Here is a 15,781-nt window from a genome sequence, read left to right as displayed (position 1 = left end):
TTTCTCTATGTGGAGCCAATGGCTTGCTGCTCCCCACTTCTAAACAAACAAACATGTCCTTCTTCCCCCTCCTCCCCACTTTCTTTAATGACATCTTCAGTCATTAATGAGTTAATAAAAATCTCAAAGTCATCTGGGAATAGATAAGGGGAAAGAAAGAAGAGTATTGTACACATAATGACAGGCTCCCTGCTGGCCCTAAGATGTCATGGGTCAGCCATGTCAAGAATGTGTGTGCCCAATCATCTGCTGATTTTTATCAGCAAGGCCTCAAGCAGAATCTGACACGGCCAGTTTGGGAGTTACAATGAATAAACAATGACTTCTTGGATTGTTGGCGGCTGTGTGATAGAGTGAGAGGGTTTATATATACTAAAACATGATGACATTAGCAATCAATATACCAATTACTGGACAAGTTATTGGACGAAGAATGCACATGTCTTGAGCTTTGTGCACTTTGAACATACTACCAGCAATGGAGACCACAGAAATAATGTTACTTAACCCTTCCCAAGCTAGATATGCTAATACCTGATGATGCCTTGAAGTTTCTGAGAGTGTGTGGTAAAATAAAACCTGGTCTGATTTGGCATATTAAGCCTCTCAAATAGAAGACATAAGCCTGACAAATTTCTTTTTCATTAGGACTTGAGGAAGAAAGGAAGAGATTTTTTTCAAGTGAGCAGTTGGGTTTTGGAGCAATGGATTCTAACAAATTTAAATTGTTCTTCATAAAATTTCAGGGGAAATAAATTTCTTTTCACCCAAACACCCCTAGCATACTACACAAACTTCATCACTGAGAAATTAGAATGTATCTTTTATAGGATGGTTAGGCAAATATCCCAGCAGCTGTCACCTGCCTATTCTGCAGTAGAGAAAGGAAGATAAAAATCTAACACACTTTTCTTATTCCTGTGCTACTAGAAATGCATTTCTGCATCTGATCAGTGATCGTCTTCTTGCTTCCTTTAGTCAGCTCAAAATATTCAGTGTTTTGAGTTTGTCTTCTGTTATTCTGGAAGCGATTATAAAGATTCAATGCCAGTGTTATAACTGAAGCCAGAATAAAATGCAGTTAAATAAGTCACCTAATTCAAAGTACAAATATAGAAGACAACCAAGGTGGAGACCAGTGTGGTAGGCAGACCCGCTGTATCTGTGTGTAGGTGTAGCAGAAGCGTTGTCTAGATTGAAGTTAAACAGTGTCAACTCTCCATTGTCCATTATGAGGGACAAGTCCATGATCTAATAGAAAGCTCATGGGTTTTGCCTTGAGATGCATCATTAAAATGTGAGAAACACAGATTTTATGATGGTTCTCCATCTTATTCTGCAGAGCCTTTACTGCTATCCAGGAACCAGCAATGCCACATACCCTTTGACTTTTTCTCAGGTGGGGGCAAACAAGACAGGGCATAAATACAAAATTTAACTTTGTCTACCAGGGCATCAGCCAATGCAGTAGAAATTGTGCAAAAGTAAGGAGGTAGAAGAGTTCAGATATCAGACTGGCACTGTGTACTTACTGTGTACGAGGGGCTGAATAAACTGTTAAGATACATCTCTTACAGATCACTTTTGTGATGTAAGGGCTAAAGCATTACTCTAAGTTACAATCAAATCTGCTCCTGCTTCTCAGAGCACTAAGCATTTCTCAGAGTTGTGTTGGACAGTAATGGCAGAGGGACAAGTCTCAGACAAAGGGGAAAAATAGATGAGACTACATCTGGTTTTAACTGCAATGGTTATAAAAAGTTCAGCTGGATCCTTTCAAATGGTTCTTCCCTTCCCATTGAGTAAATTCTTGAAAATTTTGGAAGTGAATTTGTCCAGCATATCTGATATGAATAACAAAATGCTTTTAAATGTAAATGTTTCATAAAATAGCACCATTACAATACATTACAGTGAATACAGTTAAAAAACTCAATAATCCCTCCTCTGTAATTTACAATTAACTTTTTGCCTCAAGGTAACATCTACATTCACAAAAATAATAGTAATAGATTGACCTTGTTATGAATGGATAACAAGCTGGAAACAATATAGTTTGTCACAGAGCATTAACTGTTACTGTTGAAATTGTAAATAATGTGTATAGAACTTACAATGTAAATGGCTCCCCTTAAAAATATTAATTATGTCGATTAAACACTTGATGCATAATGGATTATTCTGAAACCTATTTAAGTCCATGTGAGACCGAGTGCACCATTTTCTAAGATCCCATTCCCAGACTACTGGAAAATCTATGGCTGTGCTCTGACTGCTCAAGGTGGACAAAGGGCTTACAATGGAATATAACCTTAAATTAAAGATATATGGCTGCTTCTTTTGTTTGGATTGCTTGCATGCTTTTTCACCGAGTACAGCGTCAGCAGATTAGACTGTCTAGATACACCAGGCTCTTCTGAGATGCTTTTAGGCTGCTTTAGAATCTAATGAAAAGCAACCCTCAACCAAAAGCACTGGCCACTCACTGGAGGATCCCTATGAGATAGAGAGCACTCTGCTGGCTTTTATGCCACTTTGTAATCACCGTTAATGGGACAGAGGAATATAGATAAGTTTTTACACCCATCTGGTTTCTCACACAAAGGTGATGTAACTCATCACCCACAAGCCAGCAAAAGCCATGAGGGCTGATGCTCCTCAGCTGATCTCCTCTTTGTGTGTCCTTTGGAGCCAGGGCTATGCTCAGCTGGGAGGAGGGGATTGCTATCACATGGCTTTAGAGAGTGATCCAAAACTGGTATATAACACATGGCATAGAAAAGATTAGACTTTTCTCTTAGTGCCTGGGGACCACTAATTCACAAACAAGAGACTAAACCATATTTTTGTGCTTCCCAACCAAAATAAGTGCTCCTCAGCTGTAGCTCAAGACTGAACTTAACAGCACAATACTTCAGTGTTCTGGCCAATTACCATGTATAGACTGTTGCATTATAAAGGAGGGATTCCCACTAGATTATCCACATAGAGAAAGTGATATTAAAACGACAAGCCACCAAGAGGTCAAATAACCAGTTGCCAGGAGTTAGAATAACTAAACTGTGGAGCAGCAATATCTGAGGAGCTGGCATGTGTCCCAGGACTGGTTGTCACACAACTGAAAGAAAAGACAGCTGGAATCTTTTTGGATTGGCTGTTATTTTCTCTGAACATAGTGTAAATCTATCACTTTGGTTTTTCAACCAAACGCCTGAACTGGGAGTTGAGAAACTTATTCAGTAAAACATAAGGTCTCTTTATACCTCATTTTTCTGTGTGAGCTTCATCTACTTTGTTTAGCTTTATCCTTTGGGATCAAGGACTGTTCAGACAGTCTGAGCATAAAGAGTCTGATTATAGTTAGGGCTCTTCAGTGCTCCTGTAATCCAAGCAAATCATTACATCCTCTCTTGCCAAAAGGTGTGTTCTCCCACCTGGGCAGAAACAAAGTCACTGCACATGTATAACTGAGCAGGCACCTCTTCCCCCACGATGGGGTCAAAATCCCAGCATGAGGCTGGGTAAGGAAAACTCAGATTTCCCTCCACCCAATGCTTTTCTCTGGGCAGCTCTTGTTACACCTTCCGTTAAAGTTTAGCTGTTTGCTATACATTCGGTGCCATCTCTTTAAAGATGTACATCTGAATGGGCAAGAAAGTTAGGGATTAGCAATGGGCAGAGGTCAAGTCTGTCAAGACTTTAAGCATGTCGTTGGTTGTAAAAAAGATTACATTACTGGCAGCTCTTTGCCAGATCAGTGCTTCGATGCCAAATGTTAATCCTTGCTGGGGACAAGATGGCTTGTAAATGTTATAGGAGAACATAGCTTTTCCTGTAGAAAACAGGCATTTATGGTTAAAACACAGGGATTATTTTCTCATGCTTACGTTTGCATTTCATGCCAATTCACTCTTGCTTGCCCTGAGCTTCGCTTCAGTACTTACACTTAATCGCTTAAGATCTTTATTTGTATAGCTAAGGAGAGTATGGTTGCATTCTTAAAGCACCGGGGAGCAGAAGAGCCAGAGCTCAGCCTCAAGCTTTGCCAGAGAACTTACTCTCTGACACTGGGCAAGGCCTGTTTGCTTGCTGAACCTTAGTTTTCCCATCTGTAAAATGGAGCTGCAGGTAAAAAGGATCCTGTAAATTTTTATTTATGACTGTCAGAAGAACAGTGTTTGTTGGATTTATAAAGCAATTCACCTATTTTAGTGTGGCTAACTATATATCTGTGATTTTATAAATAATGTGCTTTCCTACAATTAGATAGCTTTGGGTGAGCTCAAGTTTCCAGGTCAGGTGTTTACACCAGGACAGCCAAGGCATAAGCCAACACAAGATTTTAAAATAACAGAAGACTCAGGTGGCCCAAAGTTTATTCTGCTGTGGGCTGAGAGCATAACTGGGTGTAACCAGCAGCTGTTATTAAATGTGTGCAAGACACTGCATGTGACTAGGCACAGTCAGGAAATTAATATTGTACCAGTAGAACTCCAGCAGCTGACTATGCTTGTACGGCTATACCCCAGTACCCAAACTGTACAAAGTCCTTTGGCTGTCCCACGTGAAAGGGAAACAAGCAGATCTGGGTGCAAACTATGCTCACACCTGCTTTTGGCATCTTGAGATCCTCCATGTCTCTGTGCCTCAGTTTCTCATCCTATTTTGGGTGGTAATGAAACTCTATGCTAAGGCAGAAATCAATAAAGCTTCACTTTAAAGAGTCTGATGAGGTCCAAAACACTACTGCCTGATGCACATGGGTTCTAGAGTAAAGGGGACCATGTAAGTTCCCAGATAGATTTGATGACAGAGTTCATAAAATAAGAACAGCAAATTCAATCTGGGGAAACCTGAGCTTCTAGGTTTCATACCACATACACTTAATAGCTATAAAATTAGAATACTCTGGTAGAAGGAGATTCAACATTTTTTCTGGCAAGAAGTAAAAAATGATATGCTGCATACTGAGTATTAAATTGTGTTAGTTCAGTTTTGTTATGCAGATGGATTTTTTTCCTTCCCTTCTACTCTTTAAAATGTTTTGAATTAAAATAGCTTACTCAAGGTCACCGAAGGCATATGGTCCTGCTCAAAACTTTAAACAAAACATTAGTTTTTACAACCTTTTGTAATTTGGTATTGTATACAACATGGTTATAGACGGAGTTTCTGTAATCTTTGCAGTGGGTGACAGAAATATGAGAGCCAAATTTATAAGCCATTTAAGTGAAGCATTTAATCAATTTCATGCATAGGAAATAACTCCGATTGCTTTGCTTTATCAATCTTGCTTTCTCAGAGACCTGCAGTCACCCCAACCTCAAAACACGTAAGTGCGTGTGGGGGGAACCATATGCAAAAATCTAATGCTGTAGACAGTGTCAGTAACTTCTGAGGACTGCTTAAACTTACTTGCCAGCATCAATAACCCCCCTTGAGGCTGTTAATGTATTTCAGAAGGAAGGCAGAAAGCCTAATCTTTATAGGAAGTTGCAAGGCCTCTTTTTACAAAGTTTTTCATTAAGCACCCTTTGTCTAGAATGAGTCTTTGACACTGTGTAGAGTTAATGCAGATTAAACTTGCCTCTAATACTAAGGTGCTTGTGTATGTTGCCTTTAATCACTTACAAATCCTTAAAAAACCTCCTTGCATCACAAGTCCCCGTTTCCATAAAATATGAATAGCATATCATTTGACAAATTCAGAGAGACACTGCTTGAGACGATACTGCTTACTAAGGCCATAATAAGAAAAACAACAGATTGAGGTCTGACTGTCTTGACGTCCATGTAAGAGTTAAAAGTCACACTTACCCATGACTGTAACTAGGGGAACCCTCTGGGGGCTTCATCTTGTAAGAGACTGAACTGAAGGATTAGAAGAGTTCCTCTTCTGGTCTTCAAACCATGGCTCTGGATGGACCACCTGATCCTTGGCATTGGGCAAGCCGATGAAAACAACACTTCTCACCCTTTCCAGAAGGCAACTGGTGAACTGGAAGATCCTTAGCTCCATTCTTTATCTAGTGGCATCTGTACTCATAAGGAGATGGGATAGGACTGGTCTGCTGGTATATGCCAGCACAAGTTACTACTCTTCCTACAGAAGGCAAAGGAAAATATTGTCCAAGCCAACCTCATTCACTTCTCCTGTATCTGAAATGCCTACCTGGAGTAAGAGGTAGGGCTTAAATGACTATTTCAGAGCACACTTTTTTCTCATGTACTACAACAGTTTGTACGATACCCTAAGCGGAGTACTACACAGCGACGACTTTTTTTCCTGAGTGAAAAATTCCTGAAGGAGCAAAAAGGCAATCTCTCCGATAATCATCAGCTGCTCAGCTATATTAAATTTAGACAAGGCTACAATAGTGCCAGAGTTGTCCCCTGCCCTCTAAAATTAGAACTGAAAGAATGGTGGGCATAGTGCTAAATATATAACTCATTTAAAAATAATGTGCTCTCAGGCTTTCCTAATGCTTGAAAAACTGATCATCATAAATCCCTAAAGATATGTTTGCACAGCCAGCCCGCCTCCACCAGCCCCAAACATGTTTCAGTAGGATATGTCTTTTCCTGAACATCCACTTTTCTTCACAGTATACAGGAAAAAAGCAGTAAAGGTTTGCTGCAGTTAAACAATACACTTCCTAGTTATCTAGGAGGACAAAAGCTTAACCTGGCCTCTGCTTTCTATATAGAAGCAGAAAAAAGAGGAAAGAAAAAAGAAAGAGTTAATATTTGCTATGTCTCATAAGCGCTAGTCCTGGAAGAGTAGACACTATCCATTTGAAATGATCACAGGTGTGAGCTTTAGCCCTTCAAGCTGTACAAAAACCTTAACAATCCTCTACAGAAAAAAAAAACCCCAACCCCAAACCACAACAAATTAAGAAACCTCATCTTTCTACTTCTAATTCTCAGATCTAGCAAAAGCTAATGCTAACAATTTTGGAATAAATAAAAAAAGACAATAGATTAAGAGCAGTTTTGGACAGAAATAGAGCAACAGAAAACCTACAGGAGAGCAACTTCTACTTAAGGGAAGACCTCTTCTTTCCTTCCCAACTCCCTTCTAACAGCACATATGAAGAAGGGGACAACAACCTCCAAGAAGAAGATACATTGAAGGGAGCAGCCCTAGGGCTGCACTGAATTTATAGCCAGTTGGGACCAAAGGAATTAGCCTAAAGGAATGCTGGGACCTTGGAGGACTTAGAAGGCTCCATCTCATGAGACAAGGGGTGTCTTGGAAAATTTAGGCTTTTATTTGCCAGCTGTTTCTCTTTTTCAGTTATTTCAACTATCAGAGCATCTGCAACAGATGGTGAGCTTTTAAGAAGAGTGACACAAGGGGATGGGAAATACTTGCTTGGGAGGGTTTTATGGAGGTACCAAAAAGCACTCCCCTGTTTGGTGTAGTTCTTCCCTGGGGTGGGAAGAATAAATCTGGGCTCTACGAAAAGCCAAATCCTACTTAACTAGAAAGATTAGAGATGGAGATTGTGTGTGAAGTTGGGGCCCTTGATTGAAGGAGGTGCTGCTGCTTCACCGCAAATTTTAGCTAAAAATTGTGTTGGCCCCCCCCCCCCCAGCCCCCTTTAATTGCTTACACACACCCATGCCTATGGGAAGCTGGAGAGCTCTTAGATCTGTGCTCTTGGTCTTCTGTAGGGCTGTCAGAGGTGCCTGTGCCACAAGAAGTGGGTCTGGACTTGATCTGCTGCGAATATAAAAGCTTGTTAGGGAAGCAAACAGGTCATATTACACTATTCTTGTACCTTAAATAAATCAAGAAAGGTGTAAATGTGCTAGTCATGAACTTATTTCTCCCTTGGGGTACTTCCATGAGATGTTTCTTTCTCTTCCTTCCCCCACCTTGTTCTACCTTTGCTGCTTTGGATGGCATCAGCTTATTGGAAGGGTTTGCTGAAAATAGTAATATGAAAAAGGCATGTTTTCTGTTTGCTCATCTGGAATATTCTAGGACAGATTAACTCAATTCTTCACCCCATAAATTTGGGGTTCCCTTTCTAGTTTTGTCTTGCAGAAATGTTAAGGCAATAAAAGCGTAAGTAAAAGAAGCTGCAGTATTTTTTTCTTTTTTTTTCTAGATAGAGATATGCCTCTTGCAATCTTAATCACCAGGTGATCTGCCTTTTTTTTTTTTTTTTTTAAGAATAGCAACTGAAATAAAAATACCTATGCTTTTCTGCTGAAGTAAGACAGTTCCTACCTAGAAAAGTTTCTCACGATATGAATCTAGGTTTTTGGGAGAAGGAAAATAGTATAGGAACTCAAGGTTCAATTTTTTTTTTTTTTTTTTAAGGAATCCAGCATGTGGATCCAGTGATGATGAGCTTATGCCTGGGGCTGGTGCTGTTCACAGGCGGGTCATCCCAGTTCGATGTCAAGGGATCTGCAGTTGACTGATGCTCTCAAGGTACTCCCCAAAACTCAGCTGCCAGAGAGGCCATTCCCCACCTTTTATCCTCTATATCCCCAGGGAAGGGGAGGTTTGGATTTATTCCTCTTCTTTGCTCACAGGAGTGTAAACTTAAATCTTACCTCTAGGAGAATGCCTTAACTCTCAGTCAATGGGCTGTTTCTAGGGAAACTGGTGTTTTTGATGACCCTATTCTGAAAATGATTCCTTCGCTGCTCCTAGGAGCTGTTTGCTACTCTTTGGACTTTCCTGGACTTGGTCTAGAATTGCTCAGTTTTTACTAATGCAAGTAAATGAGAATTAAAGAAATGCCACTGCCTGCTCACTCTCCAAAGGCAATTTTCTTGAAGCAGAATAGACACAACAATTTCAAAACCTCAATCAAGTTTTTTTACTGTTTAAAAAAACACAATATTTTATGGATGTAATTTATACACAGCAAAGAAGAGGGCTATTCCCAATATTATCTTTATCTTCTAGACATAAATAACAAACAACTCTGGTAATCAAAATTTACTGCAATTGTAATAGGTTTTGGCATCGTTTATGTATTGCAGGGAATGTTAACATAATGTTGACTTTCAGGACTGAGGCCAGTTTTTTCGGTTGTGTTTTTTTTTTTTTTTCTTTTAGGCTGGATTCATTATAAAAAAAGTACAGTATATTTGTGGCTTTTATGGCATTGGAGAGATTAATTCTCGTAAATAACACCATTTATATCTCCTAATCCAAAAGTTGAAATTATCTGTGACAATGTGAACACTAAAAAGTTGTATGCTATGAAAATATTTCAATAATTAATGCATGCACTATCTAGAGCAATTGACAGTGAGGTCATAAACATAATGGGCCATCTGTGTTTGATTTGTATCTGAAAATGCTTAAAGGGAAAGGCAGGTAATTCAGGCTTTTCTTACAAATGTAGACAGGCAAGATTTTTCACCTTCTCAGAAGGCTGTTGAACCATTTCATTGCTTTAAAGAAGAAGAAGGAAAAAAAAAGTTCTTCCAAGCTAGAGCCTTTTAACACGCTTGCATTTTGCTCCTGTATTCTCTGACAAGCAGAGCACACCAGTGGGACTTTTAGTTTTCTTTTAGAGTATACAGAGGGTTGTCATTCTCCCTTATTTACTTTATATTGTTTGCTCTATAAAAAAATGCCACTTCAGGCTCCTGAGCAATCCCACTAGTTCACTTTGCATTCTGGGACCTGGTTTTAAATAGTTTTCTTTGGACCTTTCCAAGTTCAAATCTTCGCTGGGCTGTTGAAAGACAGCAAAACTTTTATGCAGGGATCTGGCTCGTTGCACCTTTATGACCCTTCTCTGGATTTGTCCCAGCTTGTCTCCTGAACCTTTTCTCCCTTGTGAAAGTCGAGGTTCAGGTTACCTGCATATCTGGGATTGGATTTAATTTAGCACTAGATTTGTGTGCTGTAATGGGGAGAAATGGATTGTCCTGCTATCTTTAGGAATAACTCTTTATCTCTGAACTTATATGCATTGGCATAAAGCCAATATCAAGCTGGAATGACTCAATAAATAAACAACCAAATACCCCTCTTGTTTTCACTGGCTGATCTGATGACAGTTGGACTCCTGCTCTTGGCACTGACTGAGGCTCTACTGAAGGAAATGCCATTATCTTTCCCATGCCAGGCAGAGATTAATACATTCTTAGAAATTGAATCCAGACAGGACTTCTAAATGATTTCATGTGACCTCCTGTATATCAGGGCTATTAAATACTACAAATTACCTATGATAAGACCAGATATTGCAACCTATTTAAAACTCTGTACAATTTTTTCCCTCTGCTCTGCCCTTTCTCATTGCCCAAATATTAAGTGTAGGCAGAAAATAGGTCATAACAAGGTAGCACTAATGTCTAGAGAAACTGGCTGAAATATATCCAGGTAATCCCACACAGTAAGAATTCCCTCACTGTCCCTGATAATCTGATCTGGGGTTAATTTCCTTCTCAGGTCCAAAACTGGTGGTCAGTGCGATCCTGAGCACAAAAAGAACAGACACCAGCTACCACCTGTAAGATGTCTCCATTGCCACCGTAAATTTTGACCACCTCTTCAACATCTCATCTCTAGCATTGCAAAATCTTTGATGTAGCCAAGGGAAAAAATGCTGGAATAAAGCAAGACCAGAAGCTGAATTATACCACCAAGGTGTGAGAATTATTTTTGACATTGCAAGTATTTGTCTAATGCCCAGGACTCTGAAGCATAAATATTTTCGTAATGTTGAACCACAAGGATAATAAAAGAAGACAAGGCAAGGCTCCAGACTCACAGAATAGTAAGAGGAAGACTTTGGTCTATGGATGCTGAGGCTGGCAATACACTTCTCTCACTTGCATAAGCATCCTCCTTCTTTGCCCATATCCTTTCAAATATGAGTGTGTATAAATTGCTGGGTGTTCCAAGTCAGACCATGAAGAAGACAAATTCTATGTTGTCTCAATTAAAATGGATAGCCACCTTTCACCTATTTTTATTTTCAGCTGTACTGTTGTATCTACAGATTGAAGAATTTCTCCTAAGAGCTAAAGCAGAATCTTTTTTTTTTCTTTGTAGAGAGCAAATTTTGCTTAAAACACTTCAAGCCCACTCGTCTCAAAGTTTAGCAGTTTTCAGTACTGGGAAACTGCATCTTACTTAAAGGTGACTTTCCATAACTTCTGTTTCCACTTTTACATCTTGTCAAGTTGGCAGCAAGGTCAAATGCCCCCCATTATCCAATATTCTCCCTGTGTACAGGTACCACTGCTTAGAAATTGAGTCCTCCTCTTTCCCTTTTGTTAAACCGCAGAAGTTGAGTTTCTATGTTGCACAGTAGTGCTTGTTTCTGGTATCTAATTTTCAACTCCTATGGTCTTACTTCAGTATTTGGCTCCCTTTTGAAAGCAGCGTTGGACCCAGCTGTCTAATGATTTATCTTACCAGTGCTTTTTGTCAGAAACAAGATAATTTCCTTGTTTCTACTTGGATCTTTTTTTTTTTTTTTTTTTTTTTCCCCAGCTCTGGACTCCAGAGGTTTTTGGCCTCTTTATGCTATAGCATTAAGTAGAGGTGGAGATTAAATCTTTCAGGTTCAACTGTTTTGAGACAGTTTTCCATTCTATAAAAGTAGCCTTGTTCTCTGACTTTTGCTGTATTTAGCTACATTACAGTAAATACAGAATAACAGACTCTGAATCAGAATTTGTCCTCTCCCATCATTTGTTAACGTAATAATTCTTCCTGTCACCTACAGATTTTATTAGCACAATTTTATGTACTATGTGAAAATTTAATAATAAAGTTCATTATATTGTAAACTGCAAGTTGGGTCAAACCAAAGCAAAACCTGACCCAAGCACAGTCTACGATAGATGCTTAGGGAAAGATTATGAGAAGGACTCTGTAGCCTCCTGGTTTCATAATCAGCAGTTAAAAGACAACCAAAGCTGATGTTTAATATTACTGAGTGAAGTTTCATGTTTTTTTTTTTTAAATCCATATATACTTTTGTTCTTTGCAACGTCTATGAAAATGAATTCCATCATTTAATTTGTGCTGAGGAGAAAAATACTTTCTTGTAACAGGTGCCCTGTATTGTATTATGAAAAATAATGAATAATCATTCTCTACTTACCTTCTCTATTCTATTCCAGATTTTACAGGCCAGACATCATGTCCCTTCTTTCTTTTTTGAGGTATTCTTTACTTAAAAAAAGGCAGTAAGGTGTTATAATCTTCTGTATCTGTTCTGAGTCAGAATGACCAGAACCACCATGGTTTTATACATGGCACGAGGATATTTTCTGGCTTTTCATTCTCTACTCATATTCTTGTATCTTATTTTCCCTTTTGTGGAGCACTGAATTGATGCTTTACAGTGAATTATTCACAATCACTGAGATCTTTCTGGCATAGATGTGTCTAGAGCCTATGTGCGTGTCTGTATTGTACTTGCATCACTCTCCACCCAGTGACACTGAATTTCTCCTGTTTTTCTAATACCCTGGCACTTTGTACAGTGAGATGTCTTAGCTTGGATAGTCTTGGATAATTGTTTATAATTTTTCCATATATGATTGGTATAGTTGGTAACATAGACTCCTGGGGGGGACCCTGCTCAAAAACTCTCCCCAGTCTGAAAACGGGGTATTTATTCTTGTAACCATCTCATCTTATAATAGCTCAGTATAAGGGCCTTTGCTGTGAAACCTTCTCAAAATCTTTCTAAAAATCTGTGTATCTTTCCTGGAGATGCATGTGTATTTGTTGATTCCTTTGACAGAACCTTATTAAAAGGGGTTTGTGCAGACCAAGGAATGGTGCTGAATATCACTTGGCATCAAAACCCGTGGTGGTTTTGCTTAGTTAAATTTAAGATAATTTCGAAAGGAGAGCGTGGTTTTTCTACATAGGACCATGGTCTGGTATTCAGGACATACAGGTTATATTCCTTCTCTGCATAAAAATCTGTCTTACTGAGCAAGTAGTTTCATCTTTCTGTGGTGCAGTTGCTCAGAGGTGCAATCATTACTTATTTCTTCCTTCTCCTCTACTTAGCTTCTAAGCTTTCCAGGATAGGGGTAGCATATTTATACGTACATTTCTTTAAACCATTTCATTTGGTAACTCTGGATTATGTCATAATCCAACCTGATAATGCATTTGTTAAGGTCAAGTAGTTTGATAAGGACATTAGGTTACTGCTTTTAATCAAGCTCTATTTCACTCTTTCAATTAATACATTTTTTCAAATTTTGGTGATACATTATCTCAATGGGAATATTTGTTTTGGCCTCTAAATCAACCAGCATGCTGTAAGCAGTTTTCAAATTCTGTGTTATTTCAAGTAAAATTATTTTGCTATTATTCTGCTGTTTCAAAGAAGCTAGTTGGACTCTGGCACTAATAATGTCAGCAAAAAAACCAAGGACTTTTTTCCTGAGATTTCACTAAGGTGTGATAATTAAGAAATGTGAAGAGAACAAAAAACCACGGTGCCTCTGCACTGAAGATGTTATGCCTTAAAAGTCTGAGTAATAACTATTGGGTCAGTGACCATAAAACAGTCCTATAAATGCAGAATATAAGATCTGAATGGGGGCATTGCCTCGCAACAATTATGCCAGCAGCTAATGGTAATATCCAGTGGGTTACCCGTTGTTCCTCCCTCACCTTTTAAAGTGACACCATCCCTGTTTTCACTCTGCATCTATCATAAAGACACATTGATTTCCTTTCAGAGGAAAACACATATTTCTTCCCTCCTGCTAAGAAGATAAATCTGACAGATTTTAATCAAATGTAGTTGTTCACAACAACTATAGAAATGTTTCCAGTGTCATAGATGAAAACCTTTTTTTTTTTCTCTTTCTTTCTTTTTTTGAAAAGGAGGAGGTTTCTAGAAGCCAAGTTTATTTGGAGAGTACACCTGTGCTAAAAATCTTACTATATGCACTGGCAGTTAACATTTCAGAATGCCCTATGGGCAGGTTTAACTTTACTGCCCTCCAACATAATGCATGTCTTGTAGTGGTAACCATGAATACTGCTATAGTTAAGGGTCTGTCAGTGGTTCTATCATAAACTCCCCTGTTTCCAGGGTTTTTATAACTCAGCCATAAAAACTCTCTCCAAGCTAAAGCTTAGCTTACCAAGGCAGACCTGATTCTGATCTTGCAAAGGCAGATTATACATCTCCCTCTGTCTCTTCTGAAATTAGCTATGATCCCTAAGGAAAGGCTCTTACAAACCATGGGTGATGTACATGTCCAGCAATATATGATAGATGAAGGGGGAATAGTGTCTTAGGCTTTCATCGTCTTCAAATGGCAAATAAATTGGTCTTTTTGCTTTGAAGAAAGAGGAGTCAAACAACACAGTGCTTTCCAATTTAAATTGCATTTTTACTTTAGTCTTTTATTTCTTAAAGTAACTTTAGGAGTTCATTACTTCTTAGCCTGGGCCACAAGTAACAATCTGATAGCATTTAGAAATGTGGAATATCATTCACTATTTAAGTATTACTCTGTATTTGAATCAGGGGAAATGAATGTAGAAGTGGGTATCCTGAAGAAAAAGATCAATCAAATCTGAATAGAGCCAATGTTCAGAGCAACATAGAAACCATGGCTATTGTGACCCCGAAAGAAAGGAAGCGGTCTTAAAAATGTAAAATTACAATTTAGTTTTTTACTTATTTGACTATAGACTTAACCCAGCTTGTGGGCAAGGCTGGCTGCAACGAGCTCCAGAAGTAGAGCAAGTAGTGGTGCATAATAATGATATTCTATAATGGCAGCTAGTATAGATTTGGAAATAGGTTATACATTCTTCAGTAAAATTAGAATGTGATAGATGGTTGCTAGCTGTATTATGGTTCTGATGCTGTGTTAATACCTATTTATTAATTAAAAAAAAATACAGCAAATTTTTGGATACTGGAAATGTTTTTTTGGGAGGAGGAAGACGTGTTCAACTCTGCCAGGATATCCACAGGCTTTCCATTCTATTGTGGTAGTTATCTACAGATGCTTGAGGTGCTCTAGTCCTCTTTATTCTGTTCCTGAGTGCCCCAAAGCTGAACACTCACTAAATATTTTGAATTTGAACCTGCATGTACATGTGGTCAATGGTGAAGAGAAAATAAAGGCAATACCTTGAATGTCACTATTTAGATCAAAGAACAGCAGGCCAGTGCTGAGTCCTGCTGAAGTGTTTGGCTAATATTGGCTAATATTTGACTAATAAAGCTCCACCTCTGATCATTTCAAACCTGTACTCTATTATTGTAAGTCAGGTAGAGATTCCTCAACAGCCTGAATTCGGTGCTACAAGTCTTCCCACTCCTCAGTCTGATTTCAGCCACAGTCTCCAGTTGGGTACTAGCCAGCGGGCTGAACGGTTGAATTTGATGTGGGCAACTGTTGCATTAGACAACCTGCTAGAAGAGCCATCACCTTCATACATTTATTCTTAGTGCTGGGTTATATCTCTAGTATTTGACATTTTTACTATATTAAAATTTGGCCTCTAAGGAGCAGGAAAATAGTGACTCAAACTGTCGCCTCTCCTACGGTGGTTTTATTTCTGGGTGCCATATGAGGCATGTGGTGTCTATTGCTGCTCCTGTGCCTAAGTGAGGAACAGGCATATCTGCTTTGCCCCATCCTCTGGTTGTCATTTTGGTGAAGCTCATTTGGCTTGACCGGGGGAATAACGTGGGCCATGATGTGAGCTGGCACTGCCTTCAGAGAGAGAGGGAGAACAACAGTCCAAAGCGTGGTTTGGTCTTCATTCCTCCCCTGTTCTGCTCCT

The sequence above is a fragment of the Haliaeetus leucocephalus genome, unplaced genomic scaffold, assembly GCF_000737465.1.
Source record: "Haliaeetus leucocephalus isolate CR32 unplaced genomic scaffold, Haliaeetus_leucocephalus-4.0 Scaffold339, whole genome shotgun sequence".
Lineage (NCBI taxonomy): Eukaryota > Metazoa > Chordata > Aves > Accipitriformes > Accipitridae > Haliaeetus > Haliaeetus leucocephalus.
Note: the sequence above shows the minus strand (reverse complement) of the source record.